General features: G+C 31.8%; 2 protein-coding genes and 1 long non-coding RNA gene across 6 annotated transcripts in view; 1 reads left to right on the top strand and 2 right to left on the bottom strand.

The window, feature by feature from the left end:
• Positions 1–2250, top strand: part of LOC139976911 (uncharacterized) — a 29988-nt gene extending 27738 nt beyond the window's left edge. Inside the window, exon 3 of the long non-coding RNA XR_011796313.1 lies at positions 2091–2250. This is a non-coding gene — a long non-coding RNA (uncharacterized lncRNA). The remainder of the gene's footprint in view (positions 1–2090) is intronic.
• LOC139976895 (fibroblast growth factor receptor 2-like) overlaps positions 1–12344 on the bottom strand; it is a 54538-nt gene that overhangs the window by 5205 nt on the left and 36989 nt on the right. The window lies entirely within an intron of this gene.
• Positions 1–12344, bottom strand: part of LOC139976899 (uncharacterized) — a 134645-nt gene that overhangs the window by 116525 nt on the left and 5776 nt on the right. Inside the window, exons 1-3 of one of the 4 annotated variants that reach the window (XR_011796307.1) lie at positions 2902–3463; positions 1570–1920; positions 1193–1292 (exon numbers count right to left, since the gene is read on the bottom strand). The exons of 1 other annotated variant lie outside the window; for it this stretch is intronic. The gene's annotated coding sequence lies outside the window, so the exon portion shown is untranslated. Of the gene's footprint in view, positions 1–1192; positions 1293–1569; positions 1921–2243; positions 2376–2901; positions 3464–12344 lie in introns of those variants that run through there. 2 more of the 4 variants (XR_011796305.1, XR_011796306.1) reach the window with 2 other exon arrangements.

The following is a 12344-nucleotide window of genomic DNA, read 5'->3' as shown; positions in this document are numbered from 1 at the left end:
TCCCTATATTGCCTTTTTATTTGTCTAGGGACGGCATTAAAAACCCACAGTATCTTGCGTTCTCTGTGTACAGATTAGGAATTCACAATTTTAGAATTTTAGAAGGAAAACGGAACTTACCACCAACCATATCGTCTGGGGATTCATATTGTACTTCTTCACTCATGTTGATTGTTTCAAATGTTCTTGTTGTCATGCTTGAAATAACATCAATAGAACAGTTGCGGTTTTTCTAAATTAACTAAATATTGACTGTTACAAATGGGCTTCATGAAATCTTCAGTATGCGGAAACTTCAAACGGAGAAAAGAAACATAAATCTTAGAAATGCGATAATATGAAGACAAAATATGGTACTCTTTCTGTGAAATAAGAAGCATACATTTGTACTCAAATCCCAAATTGTACAAATTATACGAGCTTAGTAGAGCTGAGTATAACTTCATTTGGAAACTTCATGTTAATTTAAATATGTGTTTACTGCTCAGATAAGAAAATTGAAGTGATTTACTTTGTTCTCTCTGTAGTTCCCATCCTCTGCGATCTAAGTCCTAAAAATAACACAGCGTGTGAAATATAATCACATATACCAATTCTGTAACAGCACAGACATGAAAAGGACATCACGTTATGCTCCTGATTTTTAAAATGGTCTAAAGTTTTATCTTTATGTTTGTTTTTTTTTCTTTTCTGTTTTTTTTTAATTTGCATAACTAAATTATCCTTGCATTTTCCCTTCCTTTATCAAAATATTGACTTGTTTAATTCCAACAGGAATGTTTATTCTTATTCAGAAATTGAGTTTTAATTTATTTTGGAAATGCCTATCAATTGACAGAAGAGGGTTGCCTTTGAGACATTGTTTTTATTTTGAAATTAATCTCAGTCATGTGGGCTGCAATGCTAAGCTACTTACATTCTCCAAACTTACTTAACAGCTCCTTTGAAAGATTACCAATTTCAAGAAGGGCGACAGGGAATAGACATTTAGGCAATTTGATATTCGTCCAAATATTTTACTGGCCACGTGAAATATACAAATATAGTTTTTAAATTTGTGGCAAACTACTTCTGAAGCTTCGTTTGCCCCATTAAATTATTACGTTTTCAATGACGTTTCAAAGTTTGAAGTTTGTTTTCCTTAGCCAGTATGAATAGATTACTCCAATAACAATAGCATATATTTACGTACTTTGAACTTTATAAAACATCAGTAAACTCGTCAAGGTCGATATTGTGAAGAGGATTGGTACGATAAAATAATATACGCCCATTTTTGTCTTCATCAGTGTCTGTATAGATTAAATGAGTAAAGAAAATGATTTTTAAAATTTTTCGTTTTGCTTGTCTTAAGGGCACTTCATTAATTACATAGTTCCTTTAAATAATAAAGGCCGGTTTACAATTTATATTAATATTCTCTTTGTGACCCAAATTACCACTGATTTAGGGAACGAACAATCAAATGCAGCATTTGCTTGTCTGATACTGAAGAAAACTGTACCGAACTTCAATAATGTTTAACCAAACTATAATTATATGGAAGTCACAAATAAACGAAATTGTTACCTGATGTATCGTCTGGTGTAATTGACTTAAAATTTTGGATGTGAATTAAAATTTCACTCTCTTGGTTGACTACATATCTGCCATTAACTTTACATGTGAAATTTTGAATATTGACTCTCATTTCGAACTTCAAATTTGATGTCAAATTTGTCATCTCTACTTTCGTGACGTCAGTAAAAGTGTCAGTTCTGTTATAAATTCCGTTCTGTAACCACGTCACGTTTAACGGTAGGATTGTGTTAAAAATAGCACATTGTATCTCAACATCCGAACCCTCAATAGCCGAAAGTGTCCTGCTAGTATCCGTATTCACAACCACGCTTTCCCCAACAATTTCCATTGTTGGTGTTACTATAATTGATAAGAAGGAAAACATGGAATGTGTTAATTATAAGGATCACCCTTAGAACTCCATTGTTATCATTAAAGATTTGTCCTTGATAGGAAAGGGATCAAGTGCTTATAACGGTTAATGTTGTGTGTTTCTTTACATGAGTCTACAAATTCTCTCGGTAAAACAGATAATGCCAAGCAGATGTTAAGTTGCCATATTGTGAAAGTAGAGAGAGGTAATTCGTTAATCACCGATTATTATTATTTTCTAAGCTAGTAGCCTTAAATTGTTTACTGATAGCATTTTGTTTGTATATAACCTTCAGAAATAAAATTCTTACCTATAAGTATTGCCGGTAAACCATTGCTGTTCAGAATGTTACTCAATACGGCCATATTTCTCTGTCAAGCTGTACACACTTCGCTCAAAGACTGATTCATATATGTGACTTCTAGCGTTAAGTAATTATGCGCTAATATGATATTCAAAATTTATATTGCTTGAAGCATCGCCACAAATGTACATATAATTACGAAGCTAAAAGTTCATTCAATAAGTACATACTTATACAATCACCGATGACATCATGAAATGGCGGTGCACATATTATCACTGTATTGTAGGAACGCTATTTCTGGTTGAGGATAAAACATACTTAGCTACATGCTGTCAACAAAACTGGGGTAGTTTGCTCACTTATAATGTATTGCAAAGGTAGGTCCTTTCACTTAAATGATTACGAGGAATTTTGCTTCATTGGGTCAGCAATATTGATACATGACCTATCGTCGATACACGTATCAGTGCACCCACACTATTAAAGACGGTCTCCACGGGAGTTTAATTTCTATAGTAAATCGGGTTTTCATTACAGCAAATCTATGTTTCGAGAAGACAACCTACACTCAACATTGGGTGAGCGATTGGGTTCCAAAGAAGAAACCACCGAAAGATGGCAAAAGAATATGATCAGTTAACCTATACTAATATATATTCACCTTAAAAAGGTTGATCCCTCGAAGATACTTTCCAAACTTGTTAGAAACCATGCCTGTTGGAATCAATTTGATGGTAGACGATATTGCTGAAATGTTTTTGAATAATGAGTTTCAAGTACTCCTGGATGGGCTTGATGAACTATCGATGTTAACCATTAGTGCCAGTGCAACCCGCAAGAATCCGTCTAACAATAAAGAGTAACGTATTAATCTCCTCCAAAAGGGAGTTGAGCCTGATATCTGACGGTCGAAATGTATTGGGTGATAAAATAAAGATGGTTTAATATAACAAGATTAAGGTTTGGCTAACGTCTCGTAAAGTTGACGACATTAAATGTTCTTTTGCCCTTCCGTATTCAAAGGTAAAATTGAATGGTTTATTCAGTATATTCAGAAAACACGCAAATAATATTTGCAAATAATATTAGACTCACAAGCAATACTTGAATTAACCTTGATTTCTGATTCAACTGTGTAAGACTCTAGTATAGACGAAACACTAAAAGTCAATTCGGATGCGAAAAACCAAACTTTGATTAAATAAAACTGTCATATAACGACAGTCTATCGATGACACAAGGATGCTGAGAAAGTGTTAAGAATGAAAATCCGTTAAATATGGAGTAGAATTGTAAAATCATTAATGAGGTTACCAGAGAAAACAAAATGACCACAATTCATCACAGAAAATATAAGGAAAGGATAGTTCAATGACAGCAGACGTGTTTTCGGATGAGGCAAAACAAAGTTAAGAAGAATCAGATAACACCGTTTCAGAAAAAAGATATGAAGATTCTGAAAGCCCACCAGGAACATTTATCTAATTAATATATTACTTCACACAATGAACGTTATCTCTATCGTTTTGATATAACCTGATACATGTACAAAACAAATATTATACATGAAATCATATACGGTATCGTAATTTGATTGATCATTTGTTTCAACTAAAATCCATTTTAATTTACTGTAATGACACTCATTGATGGGTTCTTCGAGAAATACTTTTCATTTAATGTACCCGTGTACATAGGTTTGAATCACCCTGTATCTTCAATTTTTTTTTTTAATATTGTGTTTTCTAAATTGATATTTTCAGAAAAAAATACAATGCATTGCTTTATCAATGTATTAAATTCCTATTCTGTTTAGTTTGCAGTTTATTACTGTGAGAAGATATCTCCTCTTGACCTTCGCATACCAAACTTCCAACCAGAGAGAGGAGAATATCTTATGTTAAAAAACTGGAAATGATTTAAAATGAAGCCTTTCCTTAACATTTTCAAAGACCATTGAATTTGCGCTATTATTATAGTCTTTCAACAAGTTGTCAACTTCTCAGCATAAAATGTATTAAAAACTTGCATAACAGATCCGTTAGTTCTGCCTTTCTCTGGGTCTAAGAGAAAGTATGATTCGAAATCCAAGTAAGTTACGTTCAATATTTACAATAAATGTGAAAAGAAGATACGTTGTCGGTCGTTGCATACGATGATTACTGCCTTGAATATATCTCTATTGATGTTCAAATAATGTACATACTATGTTTTCAAATTTAACTTTACGTCTTTAATATTTCTCATATGTTAATAGTAATAGTTTATTTGTTTTAAAATGTTGTCTTCTATAGTTAGTTGAATAAAATCTTTCTAGTTATTCAATGTAAATGGTTCCACCTACTCTTTACTTAGTACCATCTTGTTACTATACGGACATTCACAAAGCTCTCACTTTTCTTTGATTCAGCGATGTCTTCCATGCTAAGTAAGAGCTGACGAATTGTATCTCTAAAGTTCGATTCTCGGTTTCTTTTCATGGGAGTATAAAGCAAACTTTAAAGAAGGAGAATTTCAATCGCACTGATAGTTGTTAATCAGTTTATACATACAGTACACCATAATGTTTTGGGTTGTCATACGAAACGTCAGTGCTATTCATATTGATCTTTACATTTAAATGTCCCGGTAGCATATGGCCTCATTATTAATCTGTAGTACATTGTAAACATGTTTCTGTGATGTCATAACTTGTCACATGGTTTCCTTGGGCTCTTACATTTTTTTCAGAAGAACTGAACCAATTGTCTGTGTTTGGTAAGTCTAAGTAGTCCAACCACTTTAAAGGATGAGCCTGGTGGGACATTGAAAGTAAACTTCTCAAAACAAAAAGAAGTGGTTAACAACTACTTCCTGGATTGATAGCAGAGATGTGTTAAAATTCTACAAATTTCAAATTTAATTTTATGCAAATCGTCACCTTTTAAAAGATAAGGGTTTAAATAAATTGATTAGTTCTTGGTTTATCTTCAAATTGGCAATGGATAGAATATATTTGCAAGATGTTAACATTGCAGTTAAAAAATATTAATTTTTGTTAGCAATTTGGAAATGAAAAGAAAGGAGCAATGTTTATTTAATGTGTGTACAACCCCAAGAGGTAATTTTAAATTTACTTTTCGATGGAACTTGTTAAACTACCCTCAATGTGTTGTAAGTATTCACAAGTGTCTGTAAATATTTTCTATTAACCTCCTCAATTAGAGTGTTATGGGATGTGCAGAAACAATTCTGTTACATTGTGTTCTGAGTGACAATATAATTAAGCCAGGAGTGAAGTCATTCTTAATAAAAAATGTGAAAGTAATAGTACTCGTGGATACAGGGCAATGAAAGAAATGCTAATTAAGTATTAATTATTGATGACTCTAGACTTATTTGATATGAAGTAAGGTTCCCTTATATCATATTCTTTGGCGTTAAGTTATATTTGATATTCAAATGTATGTTCTAACATAAACACAAAAGCAAATTACACATGTGTCTTGTATACGTGATTAACATAAGTGCATATGACAGAAAAAACAAACTACTGAAATAACAAAGATGCAGAGAAACAAAGGTAATTGACAATGAATAAGGCTCAGGGTCTATAACGTATAAACAAATAGGTTGGTTAGTTTGGCAATTCCTGAGAGTATACCCGCAAAGAAGAGATTATGATATTTTGCTGAGAGGAAGTCATCGCTGTGAGTATTTACAGCATACTCAGTGTAATCATGTGGATGGTTAACACAAGATAAAGCACAAATAAATAGATGCATGAAGTAAATAAGGTAGATTAGAAAACAAAACATATATTTTTGCAAACAATTCAGTTGATAGGTAACATATTTGCTACTTTAGGAATTGAGTGAGTTAAGCATCTGTTTTATTAAATGAAGTAGTTGTGAAATATTTCATCTGTTTAATAAAAAGAAACCAAACAAGTTATACAGTACTTGCGATCGGCTTAATTTGTTTATTGAATTTAATAGATTAATGGTTAATTGTATGTTAAAGTGTTTAACAGTTGATGTCATGTACATAGCAAAAATACAACAGCTGAGTGAGGCAATTGACAAACTATTGAAATAAATATCTACATTGCATCTAGAAATATAGACCAAGCAAGCTTTTATCGATGCTAAGGAGTGGGGTTCTATTTGGTTGTATGGCAGGTAACTTTTATATCTTTTCAGGGAGTAATTTGTGCTCAAATTTGTCTATCTATCTATCTATCTATCTATCTATCTATCTATCTATCTATCTATCTATCTATCTATCTATCTATCTATCTATCTATCTATCTATCTATCTATCTATCTATCTATCTATCTATCTATCTATCTATCTATCTATCTATCTATCTATCTATCTATCTATCTATCTATCTATCTATCTATCTATCTATCTATCTATCTATCTATCTATCTATCTATCTATCTATCTATCTATCTATCTATCTATCTATCTATCTATCTATCTATCTATCTATCTATCTATCTATCTATCTATCTATCTATCTATCTATCTATCTATCTATCTATCTATCTATCTATCTATCTATCTATCTATCTATCTATCTATCTATCTATCTATCTATCTATCTATCTATCTATCTATCTATCTATCTATCTATCTATCTATCTATCTATCTATCTATCTATCTATCTATCTATCTATCTATCTATCTATCTATCTATCTATCTATCTATCTATCTATCTATCTATCTATCTATCTATCTATCTATCTATCTATCTATCTATCTATCTATCTATCTATCTATCTATCTATCTATCTATCTATCTATCTATCTATCTATCTATCTATCTATCTATCTATCTATCTATCTATCTATCTATCTATCTATCTATCTATCTATCTATCTATCTATCTATCTATCTATCTATCTATCTATCTATCTGTCTGTCTGTCTGTCTGTCTGTCTGTCTGTCTGTCTGTCTGTCTGTCTGTCTGTCTGTCTGTCTGTCTGTCTGTCTGTCTGTCTGTCTGTCTGTCTGTCTGTCTGTCTGTCTGTCTGTCTGTCTGTCTGTCTGTCTGTCTGTCTATCTATCTATCTATCTATCTATCTATCTATCTATCTATCTATCTATCTATTTATCTATCTATCTATCTATCTATCTATCTATCTATCTATCCTTTAACTTTTTTTAATAAGTTATGTAATGGCAGCTGCTAAAGCATAAAAAATGTAGCCTACGTAACGAGGTAGACAAGAAATGGAATGATGGCGTAGTTTTATTTTTCGAACAAATATAATTCTCGTTCAATCACCTTCTTCAACAATCTGTACAATTATAATTGTTAGGGTAAACTCAATTGCTGTAAAAAAAACCACGTCTGTGACATTATCGAAATATATTTTAGCAAACAGTTCAGTTGATAGGTCACATATTTACTATTTAGGGAAGTTAGTGAATTAAGCATTTTTTATATTAAATGAAATAGTTGTAATATATTTCATTTGTTTATTAAAAAGAAAACAAGCAAGTAATTAAGTACTCATGATCAGTTTAATTTGTTTATTGAATTGAAGATAATAAAAGTTAATAGTATGTTTAAGTGTTTCATAGTTGATTTCATGTACATAGCAAGGTAAAACATGTATGAACTCAGTAGCAGGTGATTAAAGGTAAGATATGTATCAAGTTAGAACTATGAAAATAAAGGTTATGTATGTATCAACTCAGTAGTATGAAGGTTAACGTAAGACATGTATCAACTCAGTGATATGAAGTTGATGGTAACATATGTGTCAGCTCAGTAGTATGTAGTAAAAGGTATAAGATATGTATCAACTCAGTAATAGAAAGATTAAGGTACGATATGTATCATCTCAGAAGTATAAAGTTAAAAGTAGTGTGTGTATCAACTCAGTAGTATGAATTTGATGGTAAGATATGTGTCAGCTCAGAAATATTAAGGTTAAATAAAAGATATGTATGAACTCAGTAGTATGAGCTTTAAGTAAGATACGTTTCAAATCATTGGCATATAATATATAACATATATAGCATCTCAGTAGTTTAATTGCTTAATGTAAAAAGGCACATGGATAATTTGTTATGTACTTTTGGTGTGATATTTTTGCTTCAACTTAAATCATCTTTCCAACGCTCAAGAACTTAACCTAATTTTGCTTTGATATTTCCCTAACTTGGATCTATAAGTATTTTTATAAAGAGTAACATAGTATAGTATATAGTGTATAGTACATAGTATATTACAGTATAAAATATAGTATATATAATGTATTTTGTATAGTATAAAGTATAGATTTTGTAGTATATGTACATATATAAAGAAGAGAATATATATGATATTTTAAAGGTGTGTATTAATAAGCATTATTTTATCATTTATAGCATATATTGTATTATACAGTATAGTACTATTACATGGTGATAAGAGTTAGTAGTACTTTCTTCATCTTTTAATAATAAGTAACGGAATTGCAGCAGCACAATATCTGCCTTCTCTTAGATCTATATACGTGTCCGTGTCTTTAGTTTTTTTTAAGCATACGAGGACAACACTAGTAACCAACACCTCTAACATGCCTGTAGCTGCCAGAAAAGTGTATATTTACACAGGTGAGCTAAACAAAGATAAAACTTGATTAAGTTATCTGCACTAGTAGCCAACACCTCTAACATCCTGTAGCTGATATGGAAAGCTTCTATTTACACAGGTGAGCTAAATAAATAGGAAACTTGAGAAAGATACCTTATCCGATTTTCGTGAAATCTCTGGCCTTGTTTTGTGAATGCATCCTCTTCTCAACCAGACATACTATTTAAATTGTAAACGTGACTTCAGGTGTGAGTCTTATCACTTTCTGCATACTTCCTTTTGTTGATGAATTTCGGAAAACAAACTTCCTAAGCAGATTCAATGTTTCTTATTCCGAATGCACTCCTGACCAGGTGGGTTTAATAGAGAAAAGCTGTCGCAATGTGAAAACGGGAATCTATTTTCTGTTTCCCTTATGGCGAGAACGATTTACCGTAAAATCACTGCAACCGCCCATATCAGCATCTTCATTACTCGTATCGTCTACTTTTTTTACCCCAAAAAAGAGAGTTGACCCAACAAAAGTTTACCACAAAAGTGAAAGTAAGCTTATCCTAACGGTCGTAAACAAAACAGATATATTTGCTTGGCGCAAGATCTGTTGGGCGGCGCTTGCCAATATTGATTTAAGTTTGAAGAATCTCCGGACTCGTTAAAAAACCTGGCGAATTTTATTCATCTCAAAATGTTCAACGACAGATAACTTAATAAAAAGAATGATTATTAATATTAAAATCGCATCTCACTTAGCTGTTAGGGCAGTAAGCTGGAAAGGTCGAAGTTAAAATTTGGCAACACACGTTGAGAATTTAATGCGTAAATTTTTGTCATGGTTATCAAGTTTGTATTTCAAAGAGTAAGGGGGAACGGATTGAAGGTTTCTCCAGTTATTTGTATATGTTTTTAATGCTATCAGTTTATTTTGTCTGGGAAATAAAATGTTGAAAATTGATAATTACTTGCTTATAATAAAAAAATTCATTAATATATAAAACAAAAATCTAGTTGGGAATTTTAGTGTGATAGATTGAAATTGTTCATTCCAGTAATAGATAAATAATTGGTAGGTTTGGGGAAACTATGACAAAACTGAAAAAAAAATATTCTGTGAAGAGTGCAAATATTAGATGAATGGTATAATTTGTTGAACTAAAATTAAAACAATTAGAGCTTACTCAGTTTTGCTCAAGCACACAGAAAAGCTGTTGTAAGAGAATTATTGAGCAATATTACAAAAGTGTCTCATTTTGCTAGTTTTAAGATACTGTTTCAATGCACGTTCTTTGTATCTATAGCTGCTTGCATATTGCTCATAATAATTGCAACTGGTCATCCAATTGGTACAATTACAATAAGATGCGCATTAGTGCGCTCACTGTATTTGCAACAACGAAACAGGAATTAATAGATTTGATGAAGTTGATTTTGAGGTCATGTGCAGTGTGACGTTTTGTTATCAATAGTAGACACATTCTGCATAGGAGCTCTCAAAATAGCTGTTTGATATTGCTCAGAATACTTCCAACCGGTCATCCAATTGGTACAAGTACACAGAGATTTTAATGATTTTCTTTATAGCGCCCTCTTTTTGTTTGCACCAACAAAACAGGAAGTAACAGATTTGATGAAGTGGATTTTGAGGTCACGTGCAGTGTGGAGTTTTTTAATCAATAGTAGAGACATTCTGCATAGGAGCCCTCAATGTGTGTCAATAGTGAAAATCACTATGTTTCAAACAAGGAAAACCCAAGATTTTGTTTCTTTGCCTTGATGTTAAGAGAGTATTCCAGATGAAAATTGATTTTTTTAATGCTCAAAGAGTGTCAAAAAGTGTTAATTTGATATTACTTGTACCTCAGGTGAACTTGAAGTTAACAGGTGTGGTATTCTAGAAGCACACACTAACAAATGTTTATGTTGTTCTTCTTCAAAATCTACATGCAATATTTATACTTCAAAATTTGGATACATCAATGAATAAGCCAGTTGTGTTTAACAGATAAAACTTTGAAGAAAACAAAACTTATTGTGACCTATACTGCTAACTATATGGATTGTGTATGATCTACATTAACTAAACCAATCTTTTTTTAAGAGATGAATACTTTAGCTAGTGATTTTCCCCTGTATCGTAGCTAACATGCATCAATGATGTGTTTTTCTTTCTAAAATCACTCCTATTAGGCATCACTTTGTCTGAGTATTTCCGTGATATGGGTTACAACGTTTCAATGATGGCCGATTCCACATCCAGATGGGCTTAAGCTCTAAGGAAAATTTCTGGACGTCTTGCCGAAATGTCTACTGGTATGCTTAACTGCTACGAGGTCACTTACAGAATGAATTTTAGTCTTGAATTTGTCTTAATAGCCCAGGAGAAAAACATATTATTTAGTGCTAGTAATCTTTCTTTAGCTACTTCGGTTTTTAATTTATTCAACTTTAAATATAATATGCTATCTCCTTCCCTGGGATAGTCCGACAACAGAGATACATGTGTAAACATTTTACAGTGCATCGAAATTAACTTTATGCAAAAAGTTACCTTTAAAGGAGAGGGGGATAAAAATAAATTAATCAGTAACTTCTTTTTTATCTTCAATTTGTGTCAATGAATAGAATATATATGCTTGTTTCATTCCAAGGTTATTAACATTACAGTTAAGAAAGGTTAATATTTGTCAGCAACTTTGGAAATGTAAAGAAAGGAACCATGTTTTATTTAATGTGTGTACAAACTCAAGAGGACATTTCAAACCTTGCTATTTGATTAAAGTTGTTACCCTCAAAGTGTTGTCAGTTATTAACAAGTGTTTGTAAAATATGTTCTAGTAACCTCCTCAGTATGAGTACTATGGGATTGCATTGTGTAGTCACAATTCAGTCTCATTTTGTTCTGAGTGGCAATACAATTGAGCCTTCGTGGAAGTCCTTCTTAAGAATGATTGTGAAAGTAATAATTATAATAATAATGGATATATGGCATTGAAAGTAATTGACTTATACATGAAATTATGTGTGAAGTAAGGTTCCTGTATAACAGGTTCTTTAGAGTTAACTTGACATTCAAATTTATATTCTAACATGTTGCACACAAAAGAAAATTACACTGGTTGAAAAGTTGTATGTGTGTTGGCAAAAAAAGGCATTCGTTATTCTCTGCAGAGGGGTTCTGAAGTTTGACTACTATGGGGGCTATTTCTTCCCTTTTTGCTAATGTAATACAATATTCCTGAAGGATTTAAGCACTACATGAGTTTAAGAACTTTGCGCTGAATCACTTGAAGTTAGCAGTGTTTAGTACTTAAACACATTTACTGCAGCTTTACATTAAATATTCTAAATTAGGATGAAATATGGCAAGGAATCACTAAGGCAGTTTGCTTTTCTGGTTCTTCAATTTTTGCATTGAAAACTGACTGTATAGTAATGCTAAATATCTGCACCATGTAAATGAGGTTTTGGTATCAAAAAGCAAACAATAAAACAAAACAAAATAAACAAAATGACCAAAGTCAGTGCAAGTA

Source organism: Apostichopus japonicus, chromosome 12 (assembly GCF_037975245.1).
Source record: "Apostichopus japonicus isolate 1M-3 chromosome 12, ASM3797524v1, whole genome shotgun sequence".
NCBI lineage: Eukaryota > Metazoa > Echinodermata > Holothuroidea > Aspidochirotida > Stichopodidae > Apostichopus > Apostichopus japonicus.
The sequence above is the reverse complement of the archived record's forward strand: the minus strand, read 5'-3'. Positions and strand labels throughout refer to the sequence as shown.